Source organism: Dreissena polymorpha, chromosome 12 (genome assembly GCF_020536995.1).
Source record: "Dreissena polymorpha isolate Duluth1 chromosome 12, UMN_Dpol_1.0, whole genome shotgun sequence".
Classification (NCBI taxonomy): Eukaryota; Metazoa; Mollusca; class Bivalvia; order Myida; family Dreissenidae; genus Dreissena; species Dreissena polymorpha.
In genome coordinates this window covers 20,778,747-20,785,738 of record NC_068366.1, presented here as the reverse complement: position 1 = coordinate 20,785,738, position 6,992 = coordinate 20,778,747, and positions in this window count along the sequence as shown.

Genomic DNA, 6,992 nt, shown 5'->3' with positions numbered 1-6,992 from the left:
ATGTATTAGGCGTCTCGTGTGAAATCATGTAAAAGCGTCGTCACTTATCGCAGTGTGCACTTATGTACGTATTGATTTAGGACTAATTTATTGTTCATTCGCTGAAGTAGATGTGAATGATACAGGGAAGAATATACAATTTTAAGAAAAAGTACAAACACGTCCTATGCGGTCAGCGAGGCCTTTGTTTTTCACGACATATCTCTTTTGAAAATTAAAGAATGCAAGTATATAACTACCATGACGTCCACACTTTTGCGGGAAATTATTTCAATTAAGAATAAAGGTCTTGGTTTGTTTATTATTTATGAGCGGATCGTTTTGAAAAAAATACATGGTGTTTAAAAATATGTGCTTTTGTAACAACATTTCTTATTTTGTATAATTTAAGGACATTTTACTACAGTTTTTATACTTAAAAATTTCAATGTTATTTTTTATTTGGAAATCTTGAAAATACTGGGAAAGAATGAGGCCATGGCTTCCGTTTCAGACGTCGTGAAAACCAATTTGTAGATCTACAAATTAATTGCTCATTTATAGTAAAAAACATTTGTTGTGAAAATTATTCGACACAGCCCAGCTTTTTATCATCTGTAGAAAAATAAATTAAAAGAACAATCCTGTTAATTGTTGAATCTTTATCAATACATAGAATGTTCAGATGCAACCCGGACACATAGTTGCGTCTATTGTATTTACTTTTACAGTTGTTGTTTGTTTTAGTGTTAATTTGTTGTTGTTGTTTTTTTGTTTTTGTTTTCTATTGTTAGATGTGTTTTCGTATCTCAGTTATATAACAACGGTCAATTAACCTGCTCACGAATCTGATCTAAGCGGTTAACCAACACTGTAAAAGCACTCATACATAGTCCAGAAACTGACAACCGCACTCGTCGAATGAGTTCCTGGATTAATATTGATGAAAACAAATGATTTCCTGACAGATGCCCCTCACATGTTATGTGGTCGCGCTTTATTGGAACTCACAGTCATCTGACTTCAAGTCCAAGCCCTTTATAAAATGAACAAATTTAACAAGTCAGGTCCTGCTAGTGTGTGCTTTCATCCAAATAGCATATTTAGCGTACGCGAAATGATCTATTTTTATTATCTAGAGTTCAATTATAATAACAATAAAAGACTGTTTTGAATCGACTTAACAAAACCATTTTGTAATCAGAAATGCGTAAAATAATAACGTATTGCGATCTTTGTCTCGTAATATTTTCATTTATTTGTACTTTAAAAAAGCAATATTCTGCACTGTTCAGAATATCAACAGAATCTTTAGAGGATGCAGCTTAATATTACGTTGATCTCATTTGTATTTGATTACCTTCGTTAAAGAAAAAACTAACAAAATGTTTGTGTGGAATAAATAAATATCAGTTATATGGTGTTTTTGTTGTCAATCAACATGTTACCTCATGCTTTGGGAATGATATTAATGATTCAAACAGTGTTATTCTGTTCAAAAGTTCAGGACATTTGAATGACAAGAAACTTAATTGGGATACTTAAAACTAGCTATCATTTATTATGTTTTTAGAAGTTATGCTTTTATGAATTATATTATATATGAAGATATGAAACAGTCATTGTTTCTACTGAATTTCGTGTCGGTGTGAGGAAGCATTTAATTACTCTGGTGTCAGTTGTGCTATTACCAAATTAACTTAGACAATTTTTTAGTTTCAAAATGCTCGTTTGACACATAGACTACAACATGCTGCGATCACATTTTTCATGATATGGCTCTATTAACAAAATATATAATATTTAACAAAACATCAATGTTTTATTATTTTTCAATTACGAATAACAATGTTCTCGTTGATTAAGTAATGTCAAATCAATATACTTACATATTCATTTCCACATCGGTTAATGGTAGACATAATTTTTCATAAAAAAATGTAACATTTTCTCTGATCTTTAACTAAAACTTCTGAAACCTGTATCTTCAATACAATCATCTAAGGCAGTATTATACTCGTAGTGTAAATCATCTTCCAAGTCAGCAACATATTCTAAGTCAGCATACTTTTCCAATATATAATCATCTTAGTCAGTTTTGTGCGTATGTCTGTCTGTCTGTCTGTCTGTGTATCCTCCTGTCTGTCTGCGTGTCTGTGTATATGTCTGTCTGTGTATTTGTGTGTTTGTCTGTATGTGTGTCTGTGTATCTGTGTGTGCCTTCCTGCCTGCCTGCCTTCCTGCCGGCTTGCCTGCCCGCCCGTCCGTCCGTCTGTCTGTCTATCTCTCTGTCTGTTTCTCTGTCTGTCTGTGTGTTTATTACCAGATGTAATGTTGTTTTTATGCAAAAATATGGTCAGACTTTCAATAGCAAACAAACAAAATACATATGTTTGCGAACAAGCCAATTAAGGTTATGAAATATATTCCATTAAAAAGTCGGTAACTAAAAATGTTATTAACAAAGTGATTTCACGCATACGTGTCGAATGTCCTTGACAAGCTGTATTTCAAAACATCTTGTGTATTGTTTGTTCATCACAGTACGTCACACATTTCAATAATGTTTTAGCGAGCAAGACACAATATGTTTGATGTTTAAAAAATCTTTCAGCGCGTCAGCATCTTGTCACATATTTTCAATAAACGACATAAAAACACGGAAGATAAAATCTGACGATAAAGGCATTCAGTATAATACGTTTCAAATAAGATGTATAATGCAAATATGAAATGCAGATGGACTGTCTTCGTGCAGTATAACGAGGGCTTTAACTGCTGAATTTGATGCTGTTGCTGCTGCTGATATTGATGTTGGTGCTGCTTATTCGGCTGATATCGCTAATGCTTGTTATGATAACGGTTCGGGTTTTTAGGTATAGTTATGATTGTGTTGTTCGTTCTGGCAATGATATCACGAGGAATTAATAATATTTAATTATTATAATGCAGATGTATTTAATGCAATTAATGATAAAAGTAAGATATTCATTATGAGAATAATATCAGTACTGCTTATTGAATTACTATTAACGAAAGAACAATATTTTATAGTTCGAGATATAAAAAAGAAATAATTATTATAGCACTATTCATCAGGTTTATAGTATGTATAGTCCCTATCTCTATAAAGGTTGCAGTATATGTTACAGTCTTGAATTTTGTGCAGTTGTTGTCACTAATGATGACATTAAATGATTTTTTTTAAATATAATAAAATAATATAAATCGGGTCTCGTGCTACATGTAAATTCGATACCGTAATAAGTGTTATACCGTAAAATATATATCACGAACGATACACAAAACTTGTTTTCTTATGCCTAAGTCTATTTATTTGTTAACGAAACATGAACAAATTTTAAATGCTTTAACATATTTTTGCAATATAACGCTTGCTTTACACGGAAACTAATGTTATGTTTATCAGATCGTATTACTCATGTCAAGGCTTAATCCTTTTATAAAAGGCATGTGTATTCTAAAGAGATTTTAACAGTCTGATTCGGTGTTCGTAGGTTAAGGAAGGAGCTTACAAATATCGAAAGTTTAACTATTGTAAATGTTTTTTGCATGCAGTTCTGCTAAGTGAAATCGTTACAACTTCATTAAACATACTTTACATTCCTGTAGTAACGTGTACGTCTTGTGAGATAATTCAAGTTATTGTGTAGAATTTATAACCATGATAAAAAACTAACATTTTATTTTTAAGACGTGATCGTGGGTAAGGAAAAACCATGTGGACAATTCTTATTCAATTAGTATTGTGTTGCATACAAGGATTTGCTGGTACAACCACGGTACCACCAGGTATTACCTATTTCGTTACAATACTAATTTAAATTTAAAAAAAGTATCTATTGGTGTAAACATTTGCCATCTTTGTGTTGTACTTACAAATTATTTGAGTAATTATGTCAATATTTAATGCTTAAATGTTAAAAAGAACAACTTACGTGACGTGCTTCCCCGGTTTGAAACATTTCTTTCTACATTCTTTTTCCTAACATGTACCCTTTTTTCAGACAGACAGACAATTTACGAAGACTTATACAAAATAGCACCGTTTTCATACTTAAATATACCCATTACTTACTATGAACCCATTATGTTCGAGTGACTAAATATTATCGGCTGAAAAACATTTTACTAAATTATGTTAATATTTAAAATATATATTTTGGATTAAAAATGCTTATACGGTAAGACCAGTAATAAGGAATGCAATTTGTATTGAAGGAAAATATTCCACTTTATCATTTGATTACGTCAATATTGAAGGAAAAACATGATAACTGTAAAAAACAATAACCTGCATGTAAAGCTTCGGTCCAACCTCTTTTTTCACAAGTATTATTTGTATGTATGTCCTACAATATATTTTAATTAACCTGCCATCAACATTATTTTCGCATCATCATTTTCAATAGATTAAAACGTGTTTGGACGATAGGTATCGATAAAACTACATGTTTCTAACATTAAGTTGGCAGTCTTAATGATCAAAACCGTCCATGGAACTTCTATCATAAGTCAATTGATATTATATCAAATGTCAAATTAACTACTATGTAATTGTTTAGTTACTGTTCGTCTTGCTGGTGGTGGCAACAGCTGGGGTCGTGTCGAGGTTCTTCACGATGATTTTTGGGGGACAGTGTGCGATGACAACGCCGATATCCACTTCGCAAACGTCCTTTGCAAAGAGCTCGGGTAGGTGAGAATAAAATAGCGTCTTTTTGTATAAACAAACACTTATGATAGTTCACAAACATGTTTGTAAACAATGCCCAGATACCCTGATCATCAATGTAAGAAAATCAGATATGCGCGAATAAGAGACCATCATTTAAAACAGTCCCAGCTTATTCTTCGTTCGTACCTTCAACACGTCTCGGCTTTTGGTAAATGATTACCTTCAAATATATGAAAATAACAAAATAACATTTGTCATTTTGTGAGAAACCGACAGAGTTTTACTTCTGTTAGCGTAATGTTCAAGTCAGATTATTGGATTCCGTTGTCAATTAATTTAAATAAATGATTGCAAGTGTGGAAGCGTTTTATAAGCATGATGCCTTCAACCAGGAAGTAGCAATAAGCCAAACATTAAGAGAAACAATCTATTATGTGCTATGTTACCATATTAATAAAATGCATTGCCTTTTATTTGTGGTAGTTACTTATATTTAAATAAATACTTGTTTACATCAAATCGAAAAAGAACACTCATTATATATACATATATATCCTTCCTATAGTGAATCATAAATCAGTGTTCTGTATGTATATTGCTTTATTTAAAATACTAAAAGCTTGTCATTGACAGCTCCAGGGTGGTGACCCCAGTTTTGATTAATTTCTTTTCTGTATTTATTGATCTGTATTGTATTTGGAATTGAGCACTTGCATTATAGTGATATTATGGGCATTTTTCACTGTTGAATTGAGCTGAAAACAATTAACAGGTCAAATGAGTTAGTTACAACATGGTTACTGACCAGCTAGTGGAACTCATCTTGCTTCCAGTTGTTTATACAAAATATGTATTATATTCGATATTTCACGTGACTGGTGAGTTCTCTAAGCCGAAATGATGCCGTAAAACATAAAAGTATCTTTGTGTCGTTTGAACGAATCTGCACTAAAACTAAATTTAGGTTCACATAGTACATGCATGATCAGTTGCCAAAACGAAAGTACGGTTGATATTCAAATGCATTATTTTTCTCTTTCAGGGATATTGTTTTAGTATGTTGATGCTGCATTAACAAATATAAGTGTATATGAAGTGAAAACACCAAAATTAAACAACGGTTGCGACATACACCTAAAAATTGTTAGATGCCCATAATATCAATTTAAGTAAATGACTAACGGATGGTAACAATGGTTTCTCATCGGATGATGGGCTCTTCAGTTACATATTTCCTGTAATTACATCTACTGACTTCAATTTACAACCCTTTACAAACCTATTTAAAGAATGTCAAATGGGACAATACTGCACCTGGGTGACTATGCTGATGGATCGGGGAAAATATGGCTAGATGATGTCACATGTACTGGTACAGAGTCGTCCATTGTGAACTGTACGCATAACGGATGGGGCGTGACCAACTGCGTACACGAAGAGGACGTTGGTGTATTATGTGGAGATGCGGGTAGGTCCATAGAAATAATATTATACTTGACCAATCTACTGCTAAATTAATATGATAATTATTTGAAATGTAAAACAATGAGAATAATAAGTTCGATAATGTTGTCGAATCGGTCATATCACAACAAAATTATACATAAAGTTACCGACGACTTGTTTAGTCCAGCTAACAGAGACATGGATACATGCGATATGACAATTTGTCGGTGTCTGTACATTTGTATATGCTTATGTGTGTACATATCTACAATAGAGTGTGTGATATTAAGTCAATTTTGTTTAAAATATGTCATCGCATTTCTTCGAAGGACCTTTTCCAAAGTTGATCAAGAGGTTTGGTTTCTGTAGAATATGACACGTGTGCTAATTTTAACTGATTTATTGACTTAACGCCTTTTCATGTTTCACCCTGTGTTGCTGGTGTAATATTTTCAAATAAATGATGATAACATGTATCGGAAGCGTTGATGCTTAAACGGTTGAGGATAGGTTTGAGGCGCGTATTTGCATCATTTTAGACAATAGCTTGTTAGATGTCGGGAATAATTTACGATGTGTGGTCTTAACTCTCTCCTATACAGCCCGAATTACATGGAATCCAATTACAACTGGCAGGTCAGGGGCAGTTATATCTGTAATTTCTCAGATATATTTAACGTGTTCATCATATTCAAATCATGCTATTTATATGAAGAATTTCCCACTGGCTAGAAGATGTCGGCTATGGGATCAACTGGCATCTACAAAGTACATTCCAGAATTACTCCATAAATATGACACAGCATCGTGCATTATTTCAGAGTGTGGATTGCCACCTGACAATTGACAATGGACATATAGTTACAAG